At 40.5% G+C, this 14,380-nt stretch overlaps 1 pseudogene; it reads left to right on the top strand.

Annotated features, from left to right (window-relative positions):
• The first annotated feature begins 12,240 nt into the window (after window positions 1–12,240).
• Window positions 12,241–12,413, top strand: LOC136309476 (NADH dehydrogenase [ubiquinone] 1 beta subcomplex subunit 1 pseudogene; annotated as a pseudogene).
• The last annotated feature ends 1,967 nt before the right edge of the window (window positions 12,414–14,380 follow it).

Here is a 14,380-nt window from a genome sequence, read left to right as displayed (position 1 = left end):
GTCTAAGTAGATCCTGACTTCTCATGCTCCCACTGAGGACAATAGGAATTCATACTGACAGGACAATGAGAGCATTCTACCTTGTTTCGGATGTTTTCTTTCTCATTAATTAATGATATGGCATCAGTTTATTATGATTTTAGTTAATTGGCTCTTGTCTTTAAGTTTAGTCTTCTCCCCTGGATTCCAGTTGGAGATCAGACACTTGACCTTGGAGCTCTGATAGTATAACTGTGCTCACACTTCCCCCATGCATTCTACCCCAGGCCTTGCCTGGGTACTCAATAATCTGTTTGGCTCCTCTGTGCCCTCTATTCCTACTACAAGAAGGGAATGTATGTGTGTGTATAGGAGTGTTGTAGCATGTCATCAAGAAGAGATGACAGTCAGTTAGTTGACCAGAAAACTGAGCCTGAGCAGTTAGAAGCTCCTCTTCCCCTCCCCCTTCCCCTCCCTGTTTCGGGGATGGACATTCTGCACACCAATCCCACACTAGTAGCTGTTTCAAGGATGTAAGGTGTTGAGATCATCTGGACTGAATGTGTGACTGACCAACTAAACCTCCATATCAAATTTTAAGATTCTTGTGGGAAGGTGCAGAGATCTACTATACAATTTTGTGGCTGCTTGAGAGAAGCCTTGTATGTAAATTCCCTTGCGTATTAAACCTGCCACCTACCAATCTGTGTAGTATGCCTCTTCTGTCTCTCCCTGTTCTCTGCATACCTATGGGGGCCAATTTGCTAACCAAATGTGTGTGTGTGTGTGTGTGGTGTGGTGTTGTTGGTGGAAAAGATATTACTTTCCAAATGAATTTTCAATCTATTTGAACTAGGATAATGGTTATTATTAAAACTAGATTTTTTTTCTTTTTGCAGGAAACTTTGACTCAATATACTTATATTTATGAAGTTATTCACAACTGATCCCAGAATGTTTCCATAGCCGTTTAATGAAAAAAGGTCCCATTGTAGTGGTTGGGATTCCAGACTCCACAACAATTTCTGTTATTCTGAAATTAGTTTAGCCATGAGTTCTTTCAGAAACAATGAAGTGCATATTTCGTAGGAATAGCAGATGGTGCTGGTGGTGAATTATCCTTTTTTTCTCACTCACTACATTTTTAAGACCTGGTTTAATTTGGCTAGATCTCTCTCTCTTTCTCTCCTTTCTCCCCAACATTCCCCTCCCTCTCTCCTCTTTCTTCTATTGATATACATACATATATGTTTAACCTTTCCATTAAAAATAAGATAAATGAAGAACAATAGGTAAATCATAACTATATAGACCAAAGGCTTTTCATAAAATGAACCCACTTATAACCCACCGAGATCAAGAAATAGAATATTTGTCCGTAACCTGGAAGCTTTTCAATATGCCCACTTTCCATCACTGTACTCACCAAAATTAACCACAATCTTTTTTATTGAAAATTTTAGGGCTATGATAGTTAACATAATTATACAGGCTTCAGGCGCCCAATTCTATGACACATCTCTGTTTACTGTATTGTGAACCACCATCTTAACTTACATCGCCATCAGTTAGATTTTGCTATTTTAAAAATTTATAGAAATAATGTAGTATGTGTTATTTTTTTTAGCTGACTTCTTGCTCTCAACATTATGCTTTTGAAATTCATCCATGTTGTTGCATATCATAGTTCTTTATTTTCATTGTATACTTTTCATTTTCATGATCCTACCACAATATACTGTTCTGCTGTTGATGAAAATATGTCTACCTATTAGAACAGTATGGCTATATACTGGCATATGTCTATTAGTACCCAAATATACACATTTTTGTTGGAAATATAGCTAGGAACAGAATCACTGTGTCGTAAGATAAACGTATGCTAAGCTTTAGCAAATGCTATCCAAACATTCTCAGAAGTAGTTTACAAATTTACATTGCCACTAGCATTCAATGAGTGGCTTTATTTTCTCTGTAGTATTTGGTATTTCAGGTTTTTTAAACTGTAACCAGGATAGTTTTCCCATAGTGCATCTAATTGTGGTATTAATTTGAAATTTTCTGATGGCAGTGGCATAGCGAACAAAACTGGCGCCCTGGGCACAACACTTTATTGGCGCGCCCCTCCCCACTAACTACGCTTCTAATACGCTTTTCTTGTTTGTCTTGGAGACCCTCTGCGAGTGGTGCCCGGGGCATGATAGACCCCCTTGCCCCCCCTCGCTATGCCACTGTCTGATGGTTAATGAAGTTAAGCACCTTCTTAGTTGTTTATTGGACCATTTGAATTGTGTTTGTGTGTGTGTGTGTGTGTGAAAAATGCTCACTTGAGTATTATTGCCCACATTTCTAATGTGTTGTCTTTCTCTTAATGATTTGTAGAAATTCTTTGTATAGTTTGGAGTCCTTTTTTTAATAAATGCTTTGCAAATGTCTTTTCTTAGTCCACAAAATGTCTTTTAAGGCAGATATTTTCTTGATTTTAAAGTAGCTAAATCTTTTCTTTTATGAGTTAGCCCTTTTTGTGTTCTATTTCAAGAATTTGCTTTGTCAATGATGGCATTTGAACCATTTTATTTCTTTCAAGTTGTTTTGTTTTATATAAAAACTTCTTTTTATAAAACTGATAAGAGAAATTGTCAAATACAACTCTTATTTTTAGTACTTTTTCTAGATTATTTTATATTTTTTGTGTAATCTTTGTCATCTGCAAATTAATGATTATTTTTATTGCTTTTTTCCCAAATTTTGAATATTTCATATTTTCTTGCCCCATTGTACTGGGTTAAACCTCTAGCACAATATTAAATAAAAACAATGATAGTTGGCTTTCTTAGTTTATTCCTAGTTTTAGAGGAATGTCCTTAATTTATTGCTTTAGCCTTGTTTCAGACATACTACTGAAATGCACCAAGTTTTTCTTTATTCTTAGTTGCTATAGATTTTTGTTTCAGTTGTATTAAGACATAATTGACATATAATATTGTGTTAGTTAAAATATGTACATCATAATATTTCAATACATGTTTATATTTTGAAATGATTACCATAATAAGTTAACATCTGTCACCTAATATAGTTACAAATTATTTTTCTTGTGAGGAGAGCTTTTAATATCTACTCTCTCGGCAACTTTCAAGTACACGATAAAATGCTGTTAACTATGGTCACTGTGCTGTACATTACACTGCAGGACTTCTTCATCTTAAATGGGGGTTTGTAACTTTTGACCACCCTTATCCATTTCCCACCCCCCACCCTTGGCAACCATGGATCTGTTTCTATGAGATCATTTTTTTTATTCTACATATAAGTGAGATCACACAGTTTTTTTCTTTCTATATCTGTCTTATTTCACTTAGCATAATGCCCTCAATGTTCATCCATATTGTTACAATGCTCGATAGATCTCATATATGCAAATGTTAAAAATATGCAAATATATTATCCATTCATTACATTTTCTTTATCTGTTCATCTGTTGATAGATACTTAGATTGTTTCTGCATCTTGGCTATAATAAGTAGTAATGCTGTACTAAACATAGGAGTATAGTTATCTTTTCAAGTCAGTGTTTTAGCTCCTTCAAATACTACACAGAAGTGGAATTGCTGGACCATATGGTAGTTCTATTTCAAGCTTTTGAGAAACCTGTATAATAATGCCACATTTTTCTATAGTGGCCACACCAATTTACATTACCACCAACCGTACACAAGTGTTCTCTTTACTCCATATTCTTGCTAACACTTATTATTTTTTGTCTTTTTGATGTCAGCCCTTCAAACTAGTATGAGGTAATACCTCATTGTGGTTTTGATTCGTACAGTATTTTCCTGATGTTTAGTGATGTTGAGCATCTTTTCATGTACATGTTGGCCATTTGTATATTATCTTGGAAACGTCTATTTAGTTCCTCCACCCATATTTTAATTATATTATTTGGGTATTTTTTTTTGCTATTGAATTTTATGACTTATTTATAAATTTTGGATATTAACCTCTTTTAAAATATATGATTTGCAAATATTTTTTCCCATTCTGTAGTTACAAGTTTATTTAAATTATATATAGATGTTGAATTTTAACAGATGCTTTTTAGAATTTTTTGAAATCCTCATGTAAGTTTCACAATTTTACTTCCAGATACTGAAGCAAGTTATAGGGATTTTTGAATGTGTGTGCGTGCGTGTGTGTGTGCGTGCAGGCATGTGTGACTATAGGTGCCTTTAGAGAAAGATTAAGTGTCTGTTTTGTCTGGATCTCAGGGTTCCAAATGCAAGTTATAGAAACCAAGGAAGGCTTTCAAAGATAAAAACAACAGTCAAAACTGTTCTGATCAGCACTTAGTAATCTGGCTCTCTTACCTTCAATAGTAATAATATTTTATATCATGCACCAGGTACTATAGTAAGCACTTTATATATATTATTTCATTTTAACCTCAGAAAAACCCTGTGAGGTATATATATGTAAGGTCGGTGGATAATGGGGAATGGTCACGTGGGGAATTCAGACCCACGAACTTTGGCTAGGACTGCCCACAGCCAAGCGCACCAAAAGAAACTTCCTAGGAACTGTTTGGAAAAAAGCAACCATCTACCAGCCAGTGGGATTTCACCACATCATGTTAGCTCCACTCCTGTAAAGCCAGAAGCCGAGGCCATCATCACAGCTGCCTGGCCCATGCAGGTTTGCATTGGATTCGGACAGTCGGTAAAGAAACAACGGAGCCAAAAACTGGTGGGCCATCATCTTTAATCCTAGCTTGCACCCAGCAGGCAAGTATAAACACACACTGGGCTCCAAAACCCACTCACATTCAGTGCTCACAAAGCTACTGACTTATCCGAGTTTCCTAGAATCAAAGGTTTCTAGCTTATCAGACTTATTCACTTCTGTTCCCCATCTCCTTCCTTCTCCCTGCACAAACTTTGCACAAACTGGCTTCTCACTCAACACTCTGCCATCTTGGCTGCTTCTCCTGGCCTCCTCCACATGGCCTCTCTCTGCTCTCTGCTGTCTCCTCTAATCATAATCTCAGGAACCAAGAGAGCAAGCTCCCACTCTGCCCCTATTTTATAATGTAGAAATCCAAACCTTTAATCCAATATACAAAATAGGGAAGTCTCTAATACAAAGTCACTTATCTGGGGCATGATGGGATTGTACCACCCCACATCAAAAAGGGTGGGAAAGGCTTAATCCCAAAACCAAGCCCCAGGCTACAAGGATTCTGCCTGCCCACAGCCCACAGAGACACACATTAATATCACCTGGGCAATGGCCTCCACGTGAGCAGCGCCATCTTTAACAAAGTGAGCATAATACATTTTATCCGCCCAACAATCCACCCCTATGCTCACTTTACTACCCACAATCTACATCACTGGCATCCCTGGGAAAGGAAATTAGGCACATTGCACAAATTACAACAGCACAAATCATACAGTTTTAACAATCACAAAGGTACACTTCACCAGTCTCTGAGCACTTAGCCCAAAGCGCAAAATGTCCTTGGCCTTCTTTCTAGCCACGGGAAAAGCTTCCTGGGGCAGGGGAGTACTTCTAGCAAAGCCACCCCCAACCCCCTTCAGGGTATTTCACATTGTTCAAAATCTGTAAGTCAATCCAACAAAGGAGCCAGTGCCTACTCCGGTCGTAGTCCAGGAAATCAGTCCATGCACATGAGAACTCAGCCACCCCCCTCATCCCTGCTGTCCTGGCAGGTCTTACACTGTCCCAAAGAGGGGTATGTGACAATGGCAATCAGCATTCCCATCTCTGCTCCGGAGAGCATGTCCAGCCCTATGTCCCAAAATCGCAGACCTACCAGGGCCATAGTAGGTGCTCCTTCCAGCTGGGCTCTCATGTTTTGGAGACTGAGGATTGCAACTCCAGCTCGATTCTCCTCATACTCCAAAGAGGAACTGAAAACACCAGCTCTGGCTGCCAGGCTTGAGCCCTAGGCCGTTGCCACCTTCTGCTCCGCAGACCTTGCAGCTCCGGACCTGGCCTCAGCTTCGGCCTCAGCTTCAGCCTCAGCCTCAGCCTCAGCTCCAGCTTCCTGCTGCTGCTGGCTCTCCACAATGTCCAGGGCAATCTGCAACTCTCACGAACCTATGAATCCTCCTCCAGCAGCTGCTTCATTTCCAGGTGAATCTCGCAAACCTGGTCGACCTCCTTCTCCAGCACTTCCTCCAGCTCCAGGGTCAGCATCTGTTTCTCTTGCTTTTGCTCCAGCTTCTTCCACTGCTCGGTTTGCAGGTCCCGGGCAGCCTCTTCCACAGAGCTCTCAGTTTCCTCACACATGGCTGTAAAAGTCAGCCAGCCTACAGTCCCCAAAAGGACAGCCATGGGGAACCCTAACACTAGCCAATCCTCTACTCTACCACTCAAAGGCTCCTTGCCGATCTGTATCGAATCCTGCCACAGACTATGCCAAATGTAAAGCCAGTGGCCATGGCCACCAGAGACACACATTAAAATCACCTGGGCAATGGCCTCCACGTGAGCAGTGCCATCTTTAACAAAGTGAGCATAATACATTTTATCCGCCCAACAACTCCCCTAGAGGGACCCCTTTAAATATCTCCGATGCAGTTTAATTCGTGCAACTTCCCTAGCCTCCATCTTACCTTGGAACCAGGGAATCTTGCTGGGCAGGATGCACTCTGTACTCAATAAAGCCGTTTGCTATTCCACACTTTGTGGCTCCAAGACCTCTTCCTTGCTTCTCGGCGGGGGAAAATACCTTACATTTTGGTGCCTAAACCCAGGAGGAGTTAGAAGTCTGCAAGGACCATTCCTTTCCCCTCCCCTCCGAGAAAGAACCAGGAGAAAGAACCAGGATCTCCGACCTTCCACCCACTTCGGCGCACAGTGCAGTAAGTCCCCTGCCTCCAGCCTTCCTCTCAGGTCTTTATTCCGAGACTCCCTGTCCGAAACCGTAGCTACGTCAGGGAACTCTTTTCTGTCCAAGTAAGCGTGTGCTTCAGAGACCTCCGGAGCACATCCACTTTACCTTTTCTGTCCGTGGCCAGACCTTTGAGTTTTTAGGACGCTAATACTCAATACTGACCACTCCGAGGACTGAGGGCGGCTATTGGGGCACAGGAATCTCCCTCCCTAAGGAAGAAGAACCTGTTCTTCTTCTCTGCTGTGGCCAGGCCACAGAACCCACTCAATTAGCCTCCTGAAGGGACTTTTGGTGTTAACACCCTCACCAATTTAACTATCGCCAAAAAAGCTCAGAACTGATTGGAGATCTCTTACATACACAGCTTCTAATTATTTGCGCACCCATCCTTAATCTCTGTGCTGCCTGTTCCACTGCACAGGTCTTTTTCTGGCCAGAGAAACCTCACCTAAAACCTCCACTCCTAATCTTTCCTTCTCCGTGGACTCCCAATTCTCTCTCCCTCCTGTCTGACCCTCGCAGGTGCCCCTCTCTCGGGACTTTTCTCTGGTCCCTTTGTGGACCTCTTTTGTGCTCAGGTCTCTTCCCTCTGAAAGCCCTCTCCCCTCCCTTCTCAAAAACCTGTTTCTTATTCACCACTACCATCTCTTTCTCCTCCCCTGCTGGCCAGGGGCCCCTCCCTTCACTGTGTTCTTAAGTCCCCCCTCCGTCAGGCATTCTCAGCCTGGCATTGACTCTTACACCAGTTTTCAGGACGTCCAACCACAATTTCCTTGCAGGAAGTTCCTGTCCTATTCAGCATTTCCTGCAGGATCTGGGTGCCGGGCTCCGCACGAGCCCCTCTCCTCTTATTCCCAATCCCCCAAACCCTTATTCGGAACCTGTGAACACGGCATTTAAAGTTTTTAACAGTCCCACCTAGTAGAAATAGGCCAAGGCTGTTCCGCCAAGCCCCGCATGCAGCAGAAAGTAATGCTCCAAACCTCAGGTCTTGAGGCAACCTTGAGACCAGCAGAGCCACCAGCAGCTTGCTTTAACTGTGGCAAGCAGGACCACTGGTCCAGGCAGGGCCCCTGCCCACAGCTGCCCACTGAGCCCTGCCCTGACTGCAAGCAGCCCGGTCACTGGCAGAGTGATTGCCCCTTGGGCAACAGGTTTTTCCTCAGCACCTCTACGTGGAGGACAAGCCGCCCGAATGGGAGGCCAATCCAGCCAGGTGGGTGCATCGCTTGAACTCCTAAGACACAGCCTGGACTCAGAGAGCCCAGGGTATGCTGCAACAAGTGGGTAAGTTCATCTCATTTCTTGTGGACACGGGGGCTACCTTCTCTGTTTTGCCATCACACTCTGGACCTCTAGTTCCCTCACAGGTCTCAGTTATGGGAATGGATGTGACCCCTACCTTTCCCCTTTTTACGCCACTCCTGACATGCAGTTCTGCCTCAAGCTTGCCTCCTTACAGGACCAATGGCAGTTGGAACCACTGGACTTCATCCATCTCCAGCTCACCAAAAGGCTGGACCCTGCAAATCCCCCTATTATTCCTCTTTTTTAAAAATCCTTACAGGACCGCATCCGCGAAGTTTCTCAACTCATGGCCACACAGATGTTCCTCCTGACACCCCTCAAAACCGCCACCTTCTGATCTCCCCCTCCCCACGATGCCCCTATTCAGCAGGAAGTAGCCAGATGAATAAACGGCGCCCCTTTTTCTATTTAACACAAAAGGTCAGAATGTAAGGTCGGTGGATAATGGGGAATGGTCACATGGGGAACTCAGACCCACGAACTTTGGCTACGACCGCCCACAACCAAGCACGCCAAAAGAAACTTCCTAGGAACTGTTTGGAAAAAAGCAACCATCTACCAGCCAGTGGGATTTCACCACGTCATGTTAACTCCACTTCTCTAGAGGGACCCCTTTAAATATCTCCCACACGGTTTAATCCGTGCAACTTCCCTAGCCTCCATCTTACCTCGGGGCCAGGGAACTTTGCCGGGCGGGATGTGCTCTGTACTCAATAAAGCCGTTTGCTATTCCACACTTTGTGGCTCCAAGACCTCTTCCTTCCTTCTCGGTGGGGAAAAATACCTTACAGTATATACTAGAAAAGAATAAAAAAACTACTGGGGTATAAAGCAGATGATTACCTTAGTTAAGGGAACATCTTTAATTGGGGAGTCAGAATTTGAATCTGCAGCTCTGCTCCAAATTGATTACTATACATACTGATTCTCTGTGTTCTACAGCTTATAGAGTGGCATTGTTAGGTATATTATATATAATATATATTACTATTACAGTCATGTATTAGGTATATTCTATATGTTAATATATAATATTAAAATATCCATAATTTTTATGTACATTATATACTATATTAGGCATATACTATACATTAATATTATATAGGTACCAGTAATTCTATATTATAGCAGTAAGTAAAGGATTTATTTTCATTTTCTAAAGTCTTGCAGAAATGATAACAATGCATAAAAATTCTAATTTTTGAATATTTCAAAAATATATATTATAATTGATTTATAATCCACTTGTCCTCAGATATTTTAATTTTACCATGTCTTAGAGTGTATGTTACACACACACACACACACACACACACACACACACACACACACTCACACTGTAACTGAGCCCTCTTTTGAAACCAAACCCAAGCTTGACTTTGCCTGAAGGCGGGGTTGGGTGGGGATAAGGGTCCCGGTTGCCTTTTTTCCGGAAATGAACTCTTTCCTTTGACCTCTGTGGTCTTCCACAGTGCTGTCCTGCTCCCTCATCTGGTCTTTCTCTCCGCACACAGGCAGGGTTTCTCACCCTTTATCTCTCACCAGGGTTCCCGCCGCCAGCTGTGACTTGGCCTTGTCATTGCTGAGATTAGTGTGTTTGCCTTTTTTTTCTGCATTAGCTGAGATCACTTGTCTTTTCATATTTCTTCATTCCTCTCTTAAGCAGTGGAATTTATTCACAACATCAATTTGAATTATCTGGTAACATACAGTTTAGCACTAAATAGTTTGCTGATTGTTTACGTGGATGATGTATGTTGGCTTGTCTTCTGGGTTCCCCTGGCACAATGTTAGACAATGTGCCAGGGAATACTACTTTGCTAGCTGATAGACGTTTTAAACCATGAAATAGACAGGGAGATAGGAGACCTGGGCAAAAACTTTGTTTTGTAACCTTTAACAAATATTTCTTCTGCTATGGTCTTATTTCTTTTATCTGTAACAAAGGAAGAGTTTATACTAAATGTCATTTAAGATCTCTAGATTTTCAGAGAAAAGTAATGATTATTGTGAATTAATTTATTTTTCTAAGAACAAGTTTTTCTTCTAAATATCAAACACATTGCAAATATTAACAGTTGGGCACACCCAAGCAGTTCTAGATCCATGGATATAGAAACCTGAGTGGGCAGTGTGTATCAGCCTCACGCTGGTGCCTGGAGTCCTCTTGATGGGAACCTTAATTATACGCTATACAAGTGAGATGGAAGGATTGGCTTCAACTTCTGTCATCGGATTATTAAAAGTAGCTGGTAATGGCATATCATGGGAAAATTCACCAGATACTAACATGATATAGATAAGAGAGATGGATGATATTGAGAGATATTTATTTCTCTGTGTCTTTCTCCTGTTCTTCTGCATGTCTTGTAAGAGATGAACCAAATTTTCTGGAGTTTCAGACTGTCTTTCACAATGTTTCAACATTGAGAAAGCTAGAAAGATAGTGCTTCCTCCTGGAGCAGAGAGCAGGCATACTTGCTGCCCGTTGTAAAACATTTGGGTTTCCTGTAACACAGCCCACAGTCTATGCAGGTCTCACTTGGCCCTCTTTGTGTTGCCCTAATAATTGGGGCGCACACACACACTCTGATTCTCTGGCTACTGCTACTACTGCGGTGAGTAATGAATTTTCCTTCATCTCTGACCTGAGTCTCATGTCTCCCACCAGCATCCATGAACCTATGGCGAACCTACTAGCTTGGAGTGAAAGAACATCTCAGACCCTCTACCCTTCTTGAAATACAGAAGTAAAGAATTTTATACTTTCTTTCTGGATCCCTTTTCATTTGCCCTTATTTCTTTTTGGAACTGAGACTATAAGAATTTGAATAACAGGGCCAAGGTTTCACAACTAATTAGCAATAAACCAGAGGGTAAAGTCTAGATCTCATGACCCCTTGGTTCTGTACTTTCTTTCCCTGAAGTGTTTTAAATCTAAACAGGTATTTGAAACATGCTGTGCTCCAGTTAAAACTTTTAATAACTTTGGTGCAGTGTACCTGCCAGGTAGAAGCCCTTTGTATGTAAGTAGTGACTGGAACTGTGCAGTTAAATGTGAATGTAAGAGACACTTTGGTAGGGTAGTTATATTTTTTAAAGAAAAACACTTTTAAAGCAAGAGACAAAAACACTGCACTAAAACCATCCACAATCAAAGTAAAAAGCAATGTCTTGCTTAAAATAGAGCTCGTGCTGTAATGCTGAAGTAAAGTGACAAATGGTATAGCTAAATGTTCTTTCGGTAATTTTGCCTAGACTTGTTAAATGGTTAGTAAAATGTTTATGCATACAGAATGAATAATCTCAATGATTCTTGTAAAAATTTCCCTAAATTTTGTGCTCTTATGAGACTTAGGGACATTTCTAATTAAAGTCAAATGTATCTGTATATGCCTAGTAAGATAATCATTTGAGAAGTAAAGCTGACTGGAAACATCTTTTGTAATATTTGAGACTGGGCAGTAATTGGCAAGCTCTTACTGAAATTGAAATGACATCAGAGCTAAGGGACTGGACTACTATCTCGCTATCCCTTCCACCCTCTATTCACCGATGTGCCCTGTGGGAATAAATCCCAGATTTATTTTTTCATGTTTTTTGCTTGTGTGTTGGTTTTCCCCTCAGAGAGTATTTGTTCTCTTACGTAATTTCTTTTTCAGTAAAAGACAGAGATCTTCCTAACACAAAACTCATCTTTCCTATATCCACACATATTTCACCCTCAGATTTTATGATACCTGACATTCTGACTTCTATGGCTTATGCAAATGGAAGCACTGTCTTTATAAAATCCAAATGCATAGCCTTATCCTTTAGGAAAATATCAGTTTCTCCATCTACAATTGTTCCAAGTTTATTGTTTTTTTAATCAATTTTATTTGAATAACTCTGACTCTGCTTCACTTTGATAATATACTCATTTACATGATGTTACAATGGAAGAATTTCCTTTGTTTTAAATTAATTTTCGGGCTTTGCTCACTGCTGCCCTTGGTTTTCAGGTCTTTGCTGGCACCAGGGACCAAAGAACTATGATGAACTTACTTCAGACTGTGTGTGATCATTGGGTTCATATACTCACCCTATAGGATTTGTCTTTGGATGTTATCTAGACATAAAGAACAATGAAAAATTCACCAATTTCTTTAAAAGTATGTTTTTAAAAAGATAATTAAGACACAATGAAGAAGTTAACTGGAAATAAAGGCTATGGCTGAATTACAGATTATTCACATTTTATAAATTATGAGATAAATAAAAACATGTTCATTATTTCTAAAAAAGATAAATAAATTAATTTGGGGCTATTGCCTAATAAGACCTTATTAGGGAATAACAAGGTCATACACTAAGCTAGCTGTCACAAAAGATATTCTATAAGATACAGGGACACTATCATAGAATCTCTAGTTCCTAGAATTTCAAGGACCAAGAATGAAAAGTTGGGTACTCACTCCAAGTTCTCAGAACTCTAATTGCAGCCTGACCAGGCAGTGGCGCAGTGCTTAGAGCATCGGACTGGGATGCCGAGGACCCTATTTCGAGACCCTGAGGTTGCCAGTTTGAGCGCGGGCTCATCTGGTTTGAACAAAAGCTCACCAGCTTGGACCCTAGATCTCTGGCTCAAGCAAGGGGTTACTCGGTCTGCTGAAGGCCCACGGTCAAGGCACATATGAGAAAGCAATCAATGAACAACTAAGGTGTCACAACGAGAAACTGATGATTGATGCTTCTCATCTCTCTGCGTTCCTGTCTGTCTGTCCCTATGATCCCTCTCTCTGACTCTCTCTTTGTCTCTGTGTAAAACAACAACAACAACTCTAATTGCATTATTGGGTTTAAGCAAGCATAAGAGCTAAACATGCAGAGTTCACTGGACAGATTTTTTATGTTTGGAGGGTGGTCACCAGAGGCATTGACCTTTGAGCGCCAGTGGGAATACGTAGAAAGATTTCTGTTAAATCAAACAAAATTCCCATCATCTTCAAGTCACTCTACCATAAATGACTATTAGCATAAACTAATTTCCCTTAAAAGATGTAAAACCAAAAAATTGAGAAATACTTTGTGTACAACTTCTGGATTGTTGCAAAACTCAGGAACTAACTCTTCACAACAGTAACAGAATTTCAAAACTGACAATAGATACCTGCCTGCTTCTCTTAAGCCATTTTAATTTTAGTCTCTCTTCATAAGGTATTGATAATTAATTGCATCAGCTCTACTACTTTAATAAAACTGGTCATCCACAAAGTAAATATGTATTGCTTAATTTTCAGTTTGAGGGTTGATAACCATTGGAAATTAACCATCCCTAGAAAGGAAGCTAAGAAGCATGTCTAATCTCTGGAAAAAATCCCAGTGTATTGGGGTTATGTGCTACAATCAATGCACATATAACTGTGCAATTTATACGCTCCAAATTAGATCAGCTATCTATTAGACCTAATAAAAATGGAAATGTATTCATCAGATTAGAAAAACAAAGAATAAAATTAGCAAGGAATGGTATGTGATACCCCCAGAAGAAAGAACAATGACAACTTTTGCTGTGAAAATTGAATGGGTGAAACTGGGACTTGAAACTAACCAGAAGACCAGGGAACTATCATCTATATCAGATTTGGCTTTGAGATTGCCCATGTCAGGGGAATGACAGGTGAAAATTGACCAGCTGCCCAGGGTCTGCTTTTATTCAGCTTGTGCCGAACAGTTTTCCCAGCTCGCTGAACTTGTTCACGCTCCCTTAATGAAAGTTGCTAAGTTCTAAAACCATAGGAAAATAGACACAATAAAATATCAATACACAACTCTCTGTCAGCCAGAATGAGAAAGTGTTAGCATTTTATTGCTTCTGCTTCAGATTTCATTTTATTTTTTAGTAAAAGGCATGTAACATTATGGAAGGTGGTCAAGTCCTCTTGGTTTTCTGTTGCAAGCACATTGTTTCACCTCCTTTGCCTTGAAATAAACACTGTTCCAAATATGGCATGTGCTCTTTTCCTTTTTGTTTTTATTATTTTGTCACTTATAGATCCATAAGAAAGCATTACTTTGGATTGTTGTTTTAAAAATGTATATCTGTGCTGTCATCATGCATTATTTCAAAATTCTTTTACTCAGTATTATGTTTTCGAGATCTATTCATGTTCACATTAATTAACCTAGTTT

Source organism: Saccopteryx bilineata, chromosome 6 (assembly GCF_036850765.1).
Source record: "Saccopteryx bilineata isolate mSacBil1 chromosome 6, mSacBil1_pri_phased_curated, whole genome shotgun sequence".
NCBI classification, from domain to species: Eukaryota; Metazoa; Chordata; class Mammalia; order Chiroptera; family Emballonuridae; genus Saccopteryx; species Saccopteryx bilineata.
The sequence above is the reverse complement of the archived record's forward strand: the minus strand, read 5'-3'. Positions and strand labels throughout refer to the sequence as shown.